Source organism: Zingiber officinale, chromosome 2A (assembly GCF_018446385.1).
Source record: "Zingiber officinale cultivar Zhangliang chromosome 2A, Zo_v1.1, whole genome shotgun sequence".
NCBI classification, from domain to species: Eukaryota; Viridiplantae; Streptophyta; class Magnoliopsida; order Zingiberales; family Zingiberaceae; genus Zingiber; species Zingiber officinale.
Window position 1 is genome coordinate 139,792,173 of NC_055988.1, and position 16,077 is coordinate 139,808,249.

A 16,077-nucleotide genomic window follows, 5' to 3' on the forward strand; every position below is an offset into this window, starting at 1 on the left:
ATTGAGATCAAAGTGTAGTTTAGCAAATGCATGAGAACTTAACCTAAGATAACCTAAACCCATATTCTCACATCAAAATTGACTTGGATGTGTTTGATACACTTTAGATGTGTGTGAGATATTAGGATCATGAGTTAGGATCAAGGTACATAGTTCTTGTACCTAGATGAGCCTAATTCAAGAGATTAGAGGATCATAGGGAAAACTTGTGTACAAGTCATGTACATATAGTCCTAAGATTATGGTCCTAAATTAAAGGGTTTAAAATCATTTTAAAATTGATTTGAAAAACCTTGATGAAGCTTTTCTAGTGATAGCATTCATCATTGAGCAAGATGATACAAAGATGAGTTAAACTTTGAACTATTTCAAAAGTTTTTGAACTTTGTATCAAGATTTGAAAATGGAATCTATTTTCATAGAAAACTATTTTTCCATGATAGTATATAGTATGAGGATTGTATCCTCAAAATTTTATAATTTTTGAAACTTTCTGGAATTTTCTAGGAGTTTCTGAATTTCTCCCGGGGAGAAAAATCAGAAATCTCTGATTTCAGAGGATGGATCGGTCACCGGACCGATCCAGGGAAGGCCTGATCGGTCTGGTGACCGATTAGTGACGATCCAGAAAGCGAGGATCGATTTGGGAATCGATCCAAGGGGTTCCTGATCGGTCTGGGGACCGATCAGTGCGTGCCGAATTTCTGATTTTCAGCAGGTGTCTGAAATTTCAGTTTTTGGGAGTTGAGTTTCGGGTTTCTAAAGGTTTGAAACTCTCCAAGACATTGTTGGTGCAATGGTCAAGGGGGAGTTGACCTTTAGGGGGAGTCTTACCTAATTGTCAAGGGGGAGTTGAATTTTAGGGGGAGATTTTACTCCTTAAGACTTTTTGAGGATTAGTGATATGGGATTGTCACTAAGTTGATTGTTGTGTTTAGTATCAAGGGGGAAATTAAGGGTTTCAATGAAAGGTATGGGACTTTTATTGGGAAGAAACTCTTGACCTTGATTCCCTCTTTTTGATGTGTGTCAAAAAGGGGGAGAGATGTCCCAAGGGGGAGAATGGGAGAATGCCCGGAGAATGTTCAGAGAGAACATTGGAATTGGAAAACCTAAGTTAGGTTATCCGTTTAACCTAACTTGATTATGAGTTTTGTCAAACATCAAAAAGGAGGAGATTGTTGGTGCAATCTTAGGTCAAGGTTGACCTGGTTGACCCGACTCGAGTTGACCTGACTCGAGTTGTATTTTGATGTTTGACGATGTTTGACGAGAGTAGAAAAGTTGTATTCTGATGTGTTGACAAGAATACGAACTTGGGAGATTAAGGGTGCAATCGTTGGTCAAGGTTGACCTGGTTGACCTGACTTGAGTTGTTTCGGAAAAGTCCAAGTATGGAGACTTGGCATGGAAAAAGTCCAAGCAAGGAGCTTGGCATGGGAAAAGTCCAAGTATGGAGACTTGGCACGGAGAAGTCCAAGTATGGAGACTTGGCATGGAAAAGTCCAAGCAGGGAGCTTGGCGCGGGAAAAGTCAAAGTATGGAATCTTGGCATGGGAAGTCGGAGAGAGCTTGGGAGCTCGTTCTCCGAACTATGGTCAGAGAGGGCTCAGTAGCTCGTTCTCTGGACCAGATGAAGTCGGAGAGGGCTCGGTAGCTCGTTCTCCAGACTAGGTCAGAGAGGGCTCGGTAGCTCGGTCTCTGGACCGAATTGGCACGGGAAAAATCCTAGTGAGTGAAGCTAGGTCAGTTGGGAAGTCCTGGTGAGTGAAGCCAGGCAGATTGGAAATCCTGGTGAGTGAAGCCAGGTGAAAACCCTAGTGAGTGAAGCTAGGTGAAAGTCCTGGTGAGTGAAGCCGGGCAAGGGAAAATCCAGATGGATCAAGGGTGATCGGACATCTGGTGATGGGAAGTCCAAGTAGGTCATAGGAGTGACCGGATACTTGGTACGGAGAGAAAAGCCTAAGTGGGTCAAAGGGATTGACCGGATACTTAGCAGGGATTCCTAGCAGGTCAAGGGAGTGACCGGATGCTAGGCGCAATGTACCAACAGGTCAAGATTGACCGGATGTTGGTTTGGACTTGGTTTGGGCGAAAACCATGAGCTGGATCGATCTGGTGATCGATCCAGTGATACCGCGAATATTCTGATCGGTCTGGTGACCGATCAGTAATACATCAGTAGCATACTGTGTGATAACTGATCGGTCTGGTGACCGATCAGGAGTCGATTAGAAGCCGAACAGGAGCGAGGCGCAATAAGGGCTTATCGGTCTGGGGACCGATCAGCACAAAGCCTGATCGGTCCCCCAGACCGATCAGGAAGTTCCCTGATCGGTCTGTGGACCGATCAGTAGGTTCCCTGATCGGTCCACAGACCGATCAGGGCACTAGCCGTTGCGACGCAACGGCTAGATTTTCTCTCTGCTTCTTTCTCCGCAGGTATAAAAGGAGGCTGAGAGCTTCTACAGTCTTCTGCTTCTTCTTCCTTGGATTGAAGCTTCTGCTTCTGTGCTCTGAGGTTCTGAGCTTTGTTGAGCTTGCTTCCGAAGCTTCGCGTGAGTTTCCAGTCGTCGATCAGCTGCTGCGTTTGGGTTGTGAAGTTGCTGCTTCATCGCCTCCGATCGACAGAGAAGGCAAGCGAGTGTTGCATTCATATTGTTGTTTGTATTTGCTTCTTGCTTTCCTTGTACTCCTTTCTTGTTGTTACAAGTATTGTGGCGAGGTTTCTCCACCCACAAGGAGCATTTATTAGCCGGTTCTCCGGGGACTCATCCACCGACGGATTGATAGGCTTCGTCCACCTTACGGACACGCCGAGGAGTAGGAGTTTATCTCCGAACCTCGTTACATCGGTTTGTTTGAGGTTTGTCTTCTTTCCCTTTCGTTTCTGTGTTTATTTTCCGCTGCGCTAACACGTTTTGTAGAAAGAAACGACGGTTTGGGGTCGGCTATTCACACCCCCCTCTCTAGCCTCCGTACGAAGGATCCTAACACGATGGCCTTAGTGTGTCTGAGGGACGAGGTGCTGCGGAAGAGTACCCGGGCGAACGAGAAGGAGGCGTGCAGCGTTTTCGAGGGAGAGAAGTCAGAGCGGAAGCTTGCTTGAGAAGGCCGAAAGTTGGGTTCGGGTGAGCCCTATTCCAGATGGCCGAAATCAACCAAGTGAGCGGAGCCGAAGCGAAAGACCTAGACTGAAGTAAACAGAGTCGAAGCAAGAAGTCGGGATCAAAAAATCAACAAGGGGCTGATTTTTCTACCCGGGACACCCGGACCAGTCCGGGGCGCTCGGAACCCGAAACTTAGTCAAATTTGGCGTGACATGTACCGTTGCATCGGAGATAAAATATTATCTCATTCCAAACGCCTGGAATCCTTTCAAGTGCCCTGAGCAGGACTATATGTGTTCATTGCTGTAAAGAGGCTTCTCTGCCTGAAGGAGAAATTAGTGCGACTTCATCTGCCTTGGATTACAATCTCCCTGGTTGTAATCAAGTAAACCTACTTTACCTCTTTCCTTTTAGTCTCTTTTATTATTCTTATGTAAGTGTTATTTTAATTAAGTTATAAGTTTGAGAAAGGTTGTGTTTGCTTGATTTGTGCATGGGCTATTTATCCCCCCCTCACGTACTGAAATTTCTTTCTTGCATATTGAATGTGTTCATTGCTTGTCAAAATTTCTTTCTTTTTGTAAACATACTAAACGACCTCCAAAAATTACGTAAAAATACTCTAAAAACTTCTAAAAATCTCTAGAATATTTTAAAGGTATTTCCAAATATTTTTATGAACTTTTAGAACTCGAAATAGGGAAAATTGGGTCGTTACAGTAATTCCAATCGAAAGGAACCTAGTGAATTCTTTCATAAAACCTCTACTTCAAAACTAGTTTTGAGAGTCATGTAGAGACCTGCGGTGTTGGACACCATGGCGATTGGCATTAGGCCAAATGGGAGTGTTAGTTTATAAGGGATGTCCTAAGGCAATCGTCTTATGATTTTTACTATTTATTTGATAAATATAGATTTGTGCACCTAAACATTCAGTACGTGAGTTTAAGATCCAATCATATATGCTTAGGCATATAGACTTCGAAACGTGAATCTCAACCTTTCTTAGATTCCAACATGCTAAACTGCTTTAGCACTCAGTCTATATATGCAGATTGTGAAAGACTAAGCAACATGTTCAATTAATCTCTATAGATCTAAATCCAAAGGATATAGGTTGCTTCTCTCATGTCTTTCATGGAGAATGTCTTAGATAACCAAAATTTAATTGATTATATAATGGGCACATAGTTTCCTATAAGTAATATGACAACAACATATAATACTTGGAACACGATTACACTCCCACTAACCTTTGTATATACGCAAGGTTCGTATGTATTTTTTGTGAGAAATCAAACTCTCATTCATGTTAGTTTTTCATCTTAAAAACTCACGTGCACCCAATAGGTTATATACCTTTAGGTGGATGCACCAAGTTCCAAACTTGGTTATACATGGAATCCATTTTTTGATTTCATGGTTCTCAACCACAAGTCCCTTTCTAAACTTTTTAGAACATCTTTATGACTAGTAGGCTCCTCATCCATAATGAGTGACAGGTCTCTCGATTCACTTATGAGAAATCCATATTTCTCAGGAATTAGGTGCGCCCTACTGGATTTATAAAGTGGCAGTGTATTAACAAGTTCAATTGTTACCTCATTCCAATGAGTAATCAACTGTGGGTCTTATTTAGGCATCTCTTTTGTGTTTATTGGAGTCACTTGAACTACTCTTAGTTCAACATCACTCCCACTTGTTTTCTTATAAGAGAAATCCTTTTTTCTAGAAATATAATATGCCTTGAAATAAACATCTTTTGTTTCAAGGGATCATAGAATTGGTAACCGTAGTTTTCTTAGGGTAAACCAATTAATAGACACTTATCCGACTTAGCATCTAGCTTCGCTGATATAGTCCTCTTCTCATAAGAAGGACAATCTCATATTTTCAAATAAGATAACTGAGGGTTTAACTAATCCATATCTTAAATGGATTAGTCGAGACTGCCTTAGTTGTGAGTTTGTTTAGCAAGTAAATAATTGTCACAAATATGTAACCTCAAAAGGCTTTGGGAAGACTTGCATGATTTATTATTGACCTAACCATATCCATCAAGGTTCAGTTTCACCTTCAAATATACTGTCACATGTGGTATATAAGGCGGAGTCCATTGAGATAATATTTCATTGTCTCTTAGATAATCTTGAAAACTCTTGGCTTTTCACCGCCTCGATCGGATTAAAGTATCTTAATACTTTTTCCAAATTGTTTCTCTACTTTATTTCTGAACCCTTTTGAACTTTCCAAAATCCTCAGTATTTCATTAAATACATATACCTTAGTCATGAGTAATCATCGATGAAGGTCATGAAATAGTTATAACTTCCTGTGCATGAGTTGACATTTGTCCACATACATCGGTATGTATAAGACTTAATATGTCATACTCTTGTTCACCCTTTTTAAATAAAAGGTAACTATGTCATCTTGCCTTTTAAGCATGAAGCACACATATCAAATGAATCCAATTCAAATTATTCCAAAAATTACATACTAGTGTAATTCGAATATGTGTTTCTTACTTATATGACTAAGGTGATTTTTGCCATGTATAGGAATCTAATTGATTATCTAATCCTTTACTATTCTTTAGCTCACTTATGTCATTACAAATATGTGAGACACATTCGCTATCTAATACCTAAGTGTTTAAAGAAATAGTGTGAGATCCAATCTCGAAAATAGGAGATAGGGTGTTCTCTTCTTCATGGACTCAAGATAAATCTTATTGTTTCTTCTCCAATGTGACATCTTACCACAATGGTAATATTCATCCTTTGGAGTTAACCCGGTCAGTTTGTTTGTTTCTATAGTTGAGTGCAAATTCAAAGAAAATATTCTAACTCTAATAATCTAGAAATACACAATTGAGCATGTGTAACGCCCGAAAATTCTCAAAACTATATTAGAAATATTCTATAATTATTCTGGAATTTTTAAATATTTTTCCGGAATTTTTAGAGTAGCGGAAGTAGCAAAAATAATTAGAAAAGTAAAATAGCTTAAGCGGGAATCGAACCCGGGACCTCTCGGGTCCGCTAAGCCTTTAGACCGCTTAAGTAACCAGTTGAACCCAGCAGGGCTGTGCTGAAAGAAAGGGGAGTCAATTATATTTATATTTAAGTTGGGCCGAGTTACCCACTTAATATAAATAGAAGATTTAAGTGGGGTTTGGTTTATTTTTAATTGGTTCGGCAATTTCTCCTCCTCACCCTAACCTCACGCCGCACCTCTCCCTCTTCTTCTTCCTCTCGGCGCCAATCCTAGGGTTCCCTCCCTAGGGCCCCAAGGTCATCTTCCGGTGACAACTCCGGCACGAGGACGCTCTTCTTCGCGAGGGGAACGCATAGACGCGAGAAGATCGTCAAAAGGATCGTCTCCTCCGGAAATCCAGCGATTAGAATCGTAAGAAAATCTAAACAGGAGGTAAGAAACCCCTCACCTGCAGTATAAGTAGCTTCCGTGTGAATTCCATGTCTTAGTTTAGTAATATGTAGACTATCGACACAAAGGATGCGAGTTAGCGCATACTAAGTGTTCGATTAAATTATTTAGCATAGAAAAATGCAACTTAGGCATTTTAATAGCTCAGTAAATGCAATAGAAGCATTTAAATAGTTTAGTTAGCCTTGCCACAGCATATATGGGACTACGGTCCAATGGGTGGGCACCCACAGTCGCCTCTAGGTTCAGATAACCTAGTAGAAGCAAGGTAAATTAACTAGCTATGATTCAGTATTTTATTTTCAGTAGTGGCACTATACAGGATTAGATATCCATTGGGCTGGGCTCCCATAGTCGGTCCCTAGGTTTAGATAACCTAGTAAACCTTACTAAATTCGGGATTTGCAACCCCGGGTCTAGTTAAGGATGCGCGCACAGCATGTACAGTTGTCGGGCCCATTAGCAGTATGATTATGTATTTTAATCTATTATATTATAGTTTTTCAAAACTCACAAAGATCAGTTATGTTAGTTGAGTTTGAATTCAGTTCCAGACTAGTTTAATTCATGTTCAGCTCAGTTTTCTTTATTGTTACACATGATAGTTATGGTTAGCTTAGTATGCCATGCTTTAGTGTTCATGTTCAGCTTTTATTACACATGTTTAGATGATAGTATGCCATGACTAGCTTTGATTTCTATGTATGATAACATGTCATGTTTCAGTCTAATCAGTGCACTCTCAAACAGCATGTTTTAAAAACATATTGCATCGAATGCATGTTTTAGTGAGGTAGATGGTTTCTTACTAAGCGAAAGCTTATAGATACTTTCTTTTCCTTATACTGCAGATAAAGGTAAAGGAAAGATGGACTAGCGGAGGCTGGAGGACAATGCTACGAAGATGTGTGTGGGCAGGAACTTGGAAAGAAGATCTTAGGAAACTCTAGCAAGTTGTTTAAACATTTGAACTTTTCAGTGTTTTAGTATTTTGCACTTCAGTATGTTAATTGCCATGAATTAGTTAACCATGCACCTGATCATGCTTAGAACACTTCTGTTATGATGTTAGAATGTTATTTGTTAGTGTTAGAGTGTTTCCTAGCCATCTTAGAACATGTAATGTGATTGAGGCATGAATTAGTGCTGAAATCAGGGGTTCTGGTTCGAAATCAGAAACCCAGATCGATCTACAGATCGATCAGAGTTGGGTGGTGCCACTGGATCGGTTAGCTGACCGATCCAGTCGTGAACAGAGAGTTAGCGCCTGTTATGGATCGGTCAGCCGACCGATCCAGATGCGAACAGTGAGTACCGAAGCTCACTGATCGGTCAGCCGATCGATCAGTGAGCCACTGGATCGGTCTGCCGACCGATCCAGCCGCATACAGAAACAATATCGCTTATGGATCGGTCAGCCGACCGATCCAGAGTCTTTCTCCGTGCCAGTATCAAGCTTGATCGATCACTGGATCGATCCGACAGCCCAATCGATTCATGGATCGATTGAAATGCCTGATTACAGCTAGCAGGACATCCGAGAGGCATAGATTATCTTCCCTAGCATGTGTACAACTCCTAGGTACACCTAGAATATTAAGTTCAGATTTTACAGTAATCAGATTAGTAAAATTTTAATCAATTCCAGATTTCTACAATAGTAATTTAGCACAGCATAATGTAGCGATCGGCCTCACAGCCTAGTCAGTAGGAGGCGGGTCGTTACAGCATGTTTAAGAAAGATGATTTTATTTCATAAATGTAAACAATTTACATATGAATACAAAATCCACTTACCTATCGAATTCAAGAGCCCTTACTATGAATTCGAGAGATGGTAGGTTATCTCTAAGTGGGTTGATATCCACTATAGATAAGAATAATCTTGACTTTGGCCAACAAGCCATTATTAGCTATAGCAGTAGGTAACAAGTTTACCAATTGCATATCGCTTATATGCAACTATCACATTATGCTAGAAACTAATTGATATTCACATAAACATCAGGTTGTTAACACATTAACAAGTATAAATTAAATGCATGTTACCTAACTTCACCTTTATTCACGTTGATCATGGCTTCGGCACAACAAATCAATGCTTCAAGTTAAAACCAACTCGTTAATCATGAGAATGCATCTTTATGGTTTGAACATATTTAATTTCAGGTTGAGCTTGACTTTGGCCAACAACTCAAACAAAAACTTAAACTCTGATTCTTACCATATTAACGGAAGTTGTAGGTTTTAATATTTTGATGTAAGGGATTGCAAATCTACTAACTACATGACATCACACGCATGACATAAATGATGATATGACACATCACATGCATGACATAGTATGACACATTACACATACAACAAGATTTAATCATATCACACGCATGACAAAATATAATCATGTCATAATTAATGCAACTACATAGCATACAATATGTCATGAACATGGCATAAATTTACATATATTATAATTTTATTTTAGAAATAAAAATATGTTATAAATATGATTTTAATAAATAAATATTTATCTAATAAATTAGGAAAATCAATTTTCTAAATTTAATTAACATATCTCATATAAAATCTTTCTATTAATCAAGAATCTTTAATTATTTTAGAAACAATTTTTTTAAATTAATTTTCTAATAATTTAAGAAATAAATAATTAATATTTTTTGATTTATTATAGAATAATTCAAATCTGGATTTTTTATAATTTTCTAAATCTATTGTATTTCCTAACAATTTAGGAAATTTTCTAAAAAAGAAATATTTTAATAAATTTAAAATTTTAAGAAAAGATAATTTCTATAATTTAATTCAGAATATCTAAATCTGGATTTTTTAAAAATTTCAGAATCTTTTCAAATTTAGTATTACCTAACAAATTAGGAAATTTTTCAAAAATAGAATATTTTTAAAAATTTCAAAAAAATTTAGAAATAAAAAATTTTAAATTAACATAATATTTCTAAATTTAATTTTCTAAAATTATTTCAGAAACTTTCTAAAAATAGAATTTCCTAATAATTTAGGAAACTTCCAAAAATAAAAAAATCTTAATAATTCTAGAAAATTTTTAAAATTAATTATAATACTAATTATGAACGGTAAAATAATTTTATGATAATGTCAAATCATGATCAGGCTCTGATACCACTATTAGGTAACTTGACGCGGGTCTATGCTAGAACACGTTTCTTGTTTCTATATGAATCATGATCATGAATCTCTCGTTTCTATATGAATTGTGATATGTTGTGCATCGCACAATGCGTGACTGTGCGCGCGCAGCATAATAGACTTTTTTAAAAAATATTTTTATAAATTTTGAATTAAAAAAATAAATATTTCTTTATATAAATCTCTAATACATAAATATATCTCCTAAACACATTATAATACTCTATAAATACTTAAATTTATTTCATTTTTAATTTTTTCTTTTGCTAAACACAATAAGCTAATTGGGAAGCCTGAACCTTAGAGATAAAATCTTAAAAAAAATAACTTAAATTATAACCCAATTGGGAAACATAAACCCTAAAAATATTCTGATTTTAAATTTAAAAAAAATCAATATTTCCATATATAAATACCTAATCCATGAATATATCTCTTAAATACATTACAATACTCCGTAAATACTTAAATTTATTTTATTTTTAATTTTTTTTACTAAATACTATAATCAAATTGGAAAGTCTAAACCCTAGAGATAAAATCTTTAAAAAAATAGCTTACAAATTATAATCCAATTGGGAAACATTAACTCTAGAAATAAAATCTTTAAAAAATATTTTAATTATTTTTTAAATTCAAATTTTTAAAAAATAATTTTTTTAAAAAAAAGCAAATGATATCCTGTGCGACGTGCATAGTTGCGTACTGTGCGCGTCGCGCAGGATATCACAATATATATATATATTTGGATAAATCCAAACTTGTATCCTTTAACCCGTAATTCATATCAATAACTTTAAGTTTATTTCAAGACTAAATCCGATTTGGTTCAAAACTAAATCATCTTGGTTCAAAACCAAAAATCTCTTTTTAATTAAACCAAGCCAATTTAGTTTATAATTAAATCAAAAATAGTCCCACTTATCTTCAAAAGACATGACTCATCCTTGCTTCTATTGCATCATTCTAATTCCATATTTACCCTTCGTCTGATCCAACTAGACTAAATCTATCTTGATCTGAGAATCTAATTCTCAAACTCATTTCATGTCTCTTAGATAAACTCATAGCGCGTGTAACTTTATAGGTTCTCGGTTATGTTGGTCGTCCATAATTAATCATTAATTATAAAATAATCATGAGTGACACCTATTAGTACATTATGATCCCCAATTAATCAGAAAATCATAGGTTGATCTCGGAACCATTTCCAAATGCTTCAACGGCTATAGTAAGTCGTGTCATGTTCCTTTCACTCGTCTTATACCCACTAATTGGTTCAGGACATAGTCTATGTGTTAGTCCCCACTATGTTGACTACGTTACACCTAACCCAAGTAATATTTCCTCATTCTGCAGATTCAAATTACTCTGACATATGTCTAAGAGTCTCGTACTCTTAACATATGATGTTTTGGCCAAAAACTTTGAGTAATAATCCTAACGAGTGACCATAGGGTATACGTCTCCTCGCAAGGAGCGGTGAATCCTCTGTGAGCTATCTAAACACTTTCGGACATTTCGACTTATACCCAATCATTCCAGGTCCACATCTTCAAAGAGATGCTTATTTAAGATGTCAAAGTATAAGCCTCTATGACCAAAGTGACTTGTATACCTTAAGTCGAAGGAAACTTGCACTCGAGCTGCAGTAAGTGCTTCATTGGCATATCTATATATGAAGAGAACCATATGAAGTCTTACAGCAGGTCACTCCAATGAACTAGTTACTATAATTAGCATCAACGTTTAACTATCGACATCCCAATATCTTTAGTTAGTGAGAACAGCTACTTGGTTAGACCAAGGAGTATAATCTCTGCTAGTCTATCAAAATCGATGATGTCCGAACTCATCAATTCATCGACTAGGAAATATTTTAATGCATTCATAATTGCACATGTATAGATATTCACAAGTTGTGATCCAATCACAAGTTCTCTTATGCTATGAATCATATCGTGGGCATTTAGTATGTGAGTTTAAGATCTAATCATACACATAGAGAATGTGCACCCAAATAGTGAATCTATATTTATCAAATAAATAGTAAAAATCATAAGTCGATTGTCTTAGGATATTCTTCATAAACTAACATCTCCAACAAGGAATTTTATCAGCCGAACGTGAGCAAGCGCAGATGATTAAGAAAAGAGTCCATTGGTTCACATTGGTGGGAGATCATTTATACAAGAGAGTCTTTTCTCGTCCTTTACTCAAATGCATCGGATTGGACGATATACAATATATTCTACAAGAAGTACATCAAAGTTCATGTGGAAGCCATCCGGGCGGTCGATCACTCATTTAGAAGATTCTATTAGCTGGGTTTTTTTGGACCACTCTGCAAGCAGACTTGACTTGGCTTGTATCCACTTGTTTATCATGCCAAAAATACCAAAACATTCCACACCTACCCTCTGAATTATTGAAGACCTCGATTGTCTCATGTCTGTTCAACCAATAGGGAATGGATATTGTAGGACTCTTTCAAATGACATCCAGCCAGAGAAAGTTCCTTCTAATAACCATGGATTATTTTTCCAAGTGGGTGGAAATCGAGTCGCTAGCTAAGATAACCGAGTATATGGTCATCAAATTTCAGTGGCAAAATATCATGTGTTGGTTCGGCATTCCTTACATGCTTGTCTCGGATAATGGAAAATAATTCTAAGTGTGGAAAATCCAAGAATGATGCTTAAGTTATGGCATTCAACAAGCCTTTACTTCAATGGCTTACCTCCAAAGTAATGGCCAGATGGAGGTCACTAACAGGGAAATTATCAGAGGAACCAAAACCAGGTAGATCATATCGAAGGAAGTTGGGTCAATGAGTTACATAGTGTGTTGTGGGCTTATCGTACTACACCCCGACAGGTCACAAGTATAACCCATTTCTATCTGGTGTATGTGGGAGAAGCAGTTGTGCTGATAGAAGTTGGAGTAGAGTCCGATCAGAGGTGACTATATGATGAGGATAATTTCGGTCAATGCCTTATGGAGCTTGATCTTGTAGATGAAGTTAGAAAGAAAGCATCCGCTCAGCTAATGGAGTATCAACAGCGAATGAAGTAAAGTTATAATCGAAGGGGCATCCCAAGATTTTTCTAGGTCGACGATTTAGTCTGGAAGAGGATAAAGTCAAACAGTGATGTCTGCAAGTTGAAACTACAATGGGGTGGACCATACAAGGTGGTGTAAAAGCTTAGTTTAGGCTCTTATTATCTCTAAGACTCAGAAGGAAAGAACTTAGATCAGCCATGGAGTGTGAATCATCTACTACCCTATCGGGCTTGAGAGTACGTTTGTATTGAATTGATGAAGCTTGTGAAAATTTATATTCAATAAATGTAGGCAAATTGAAGTTAAAATGACAAGTCCAAAATTCTCGAGCCGTTCGACTAAGTTATAAATGAGTTTGCTCTCACGACTAAGTCCCAAACTCTCGTGTCGTTCGGCCGAATTAGAAGTGAGCTTGCTCTCATGCCCAAGTCCCTAACTCTCACATTGTTCGACCGAGTTATAAGTGAGCTTGCTCTAACAACTAAATCTTAGACTCTCGCGCTGTTCAGTCGAGTTATAAGTGAGCTTACTCTCATGACTAAGTACCAGACTCTCAAGCCGATCGGTGAAGATATAAGTGAGCTTGTTCTCACGAAGAAGTCCTAGACTCTCGTGACAATCGGTTGAGTTATAAGTGAGCTTTCTCTCATGATCAAGTCCCAGACTCTCATACCGATCGACCGAGTTATAAGTAAGCTTCCTCTCATGACTAAGTCCCAGACTCTCATATCGATCAGCTGAATTATAAGTGAGCTTACTCTCACGACTAAGTCCTAGACTATCATGCTGATCGACAGAGTTATAAGTGAGTTTTCTCTCACGATCAAGTCCCAGACTCTCATGCCGATCGGCTGAGTTATAAATGAACTTTCTCTCACGACCAAGTCCCAGACTCTTGGCCCGTTCAGGTGAGTTATAAGTGTGTTTTCTCTCATGACTAAGTCCTAGACTCTCGTGTCGATTAGCCGAGTTATAAGTGAGCTTGATTTTATGACTAAGTCCCAGACTCTCGATCCATTCGGTTGAGTTATAAGTGAGTTTGCTCTTACGACTAAGTTATAAACTCTTAGGCCCATCGGTCGAGTTATAAGTGAGCTTGCTCTCATGACTAAGTCCCAGACTTCATGTTATTCGGACGAGTTATAAGTGAGCATTCTCTCATGAATAAGTCTGAAGAATTGGTTGCAAGTTAAGGGCTCTTCAAACCTACAAATTGTGAAGTTGCCCTAGTGGATGTTCACTTAAATATTGCTCAAATAAGCTAGAAGATGCGAGTGGAGGGACGGGTGAAATGCTAAGGGATAAAAATATTGAAGATCTTCAAACAAAGAGAAATATATACAACTAAGCACCAAAAGTCGTTAAATTTTTACAAACACCACAAAAACTCTTAAAAGAAATACTATGCAAAATCTGAAAAGGCATCATCTGGGATTATCTCCATAACCATGATCTTCTAGCACCGAATGAAGTTTTTGGGGATGTTGGCTATCAGATAGCCTCCTTCCCGTAGCTGTTTAATGGCCTCCTCTGCTCCGTAGCCAAACATCTTAGTGGTTCGATTGGAGAGCATTTGATTTAAGTCCTTTGAGCACAAATACTCCACTCTAAGGGACTCCAGCCGATCATATTCCCCCTCCTTATAGCTAACCAGCTCGGCCTTCGACACCTCCGTCTTAGCCTTAAGCTCTTCCAGCTCAGTGTCCTTTGTATTAAAAGCCTATTGTTTCTCCTCGAGCTGAAGTTCCTTGACAACTTATTTAGCCGCTCAGCTGACCTTTTCAGAAAGGAGTGTAGCCTTTGCTTCTTCTAGTTTCTTGGCCAGGGCCTGGGCCTCCTTGTTCTCAATATCTAAGTATTCTATGGCCCTAAGCTTTCGAGTGTTGGCCGACTGAAGGTGTGAATCAAAAGTTTACACTTGTTTATGAAACCTCTCGAGTTGCACAATCTGATCATGATTTTTATCTTTTTCTACTGTGAGGGCCCACTCAGCCCCCAACAGTAGGTCCGTGATGTGCGTAAATATTATGATGATTTATGCATGTTTTAACTCACATTCACTTGCTTTATACGTATATATTCCTTGCATGTTCACCTCTTTTATCATGTATTCATTATATATACTCTTTTGTTTAGATATTTGCTCTTTATTTGGTTCTGTGTTGACAAAGACAACTTTTGGAGTGAAAACGATGATTGTCGACGCACCGGAACAAAGCAGAGAGCAGGACGTGCAACCTTGCACAGCCGTGTGGCCAATCTAGAGAGGGATCAAAGCACGACCGTACAACCCTGCACGATCGTGCCTCACAACCAGCAGCCAAGCAAGGAACAACCATGCAACCCTCCTCGATCGTGCCCTCCCATGACCGCAGCCATGCAGCACACAAGGGGTTCGATCTAGCATCACTCGACCGCCAATCGAAGCTAACAATTTTGAAATCAAGCCTGCAGTAATTCACATGGTTCAGTAGAATCAATTTGGAGGAGGACCGCATGATGATCCAAACCACCACTTAGAGCTTTTCTATGAGATCTGCGGTACCATGAAAGTGAACGGAGTCCCTCCAGAATCAGTAAGCTTATTTCTCTTCGGATTCTCCCTAAAAGACAGAGCCAAGCAGTGGCTAAATTCACTTCCAGCGAACAACATTAACATCCTGGAAGTAGTGTGAGCAGAAATTCTTGGACAAATTCTATCCACCATGCAAAACAGCTCATATGAGGAATCTGATTGCAAGCTTCAAGCAGGTAGACTCGGAATCATTATTTGAAGCCTGGGACAGATTCAAAAGTATACTGAGACAGTGCCCCCATCATGGCCTTGAGAAATGGCTGGTTCTACACGCCTTCTACAATGGGATCAACTATCACACGAAGGTATCCCTCGATTCTGTAGCAGGAGGAGCACTGATGAACAAGAGCCTTGATGAAGCTGAAGAGATCATAGAGAATGCGGCACAAAATCATCATTAGTGGGCATCAGAAAGATCTGATGGTTCTTTCTCAGGGAACCCAATAAAAGCGTCAGGGAAATTCGACGTAGATGCAGTCACTCTCTTGTCTGCAAAGCTGGACGCTCTGACCAAGAAGTTTGAGGCCATGGGGAACAACAACAACACGACCAATGCGATAGTTTGTGTTTGCGAAACTTGCGGAAGTACAGATCATGCCCAAGATACTTGCTCCTTAGGGCCCATACAAGCACAAATAAACCAACTTGAGCAGTGTGATGCAATAGTCAGCTACAACTAAAGGTAAAATAATC

The 16,077-nt window shown here is 38.3% G+C and overlaps 1 non-coding gene across 1 annotated transcript; it reads right to left on the reverse strand.

Moving 5' to 3' along the window:
• Positions 1-15,528: 15,528 nt before the first annotated feature.
• Positions 15,529-15,634, reverse strand: LOC122044767. Its single transcript, XR_006129773.1, has one exon. It is a non-coding gene; the product is annotated as a small nucleolar RNA R71 (small nucleolar RNA).
• Between the last annotated feature and the right edge of the window lie 443 nt (positions 15,635-16,077).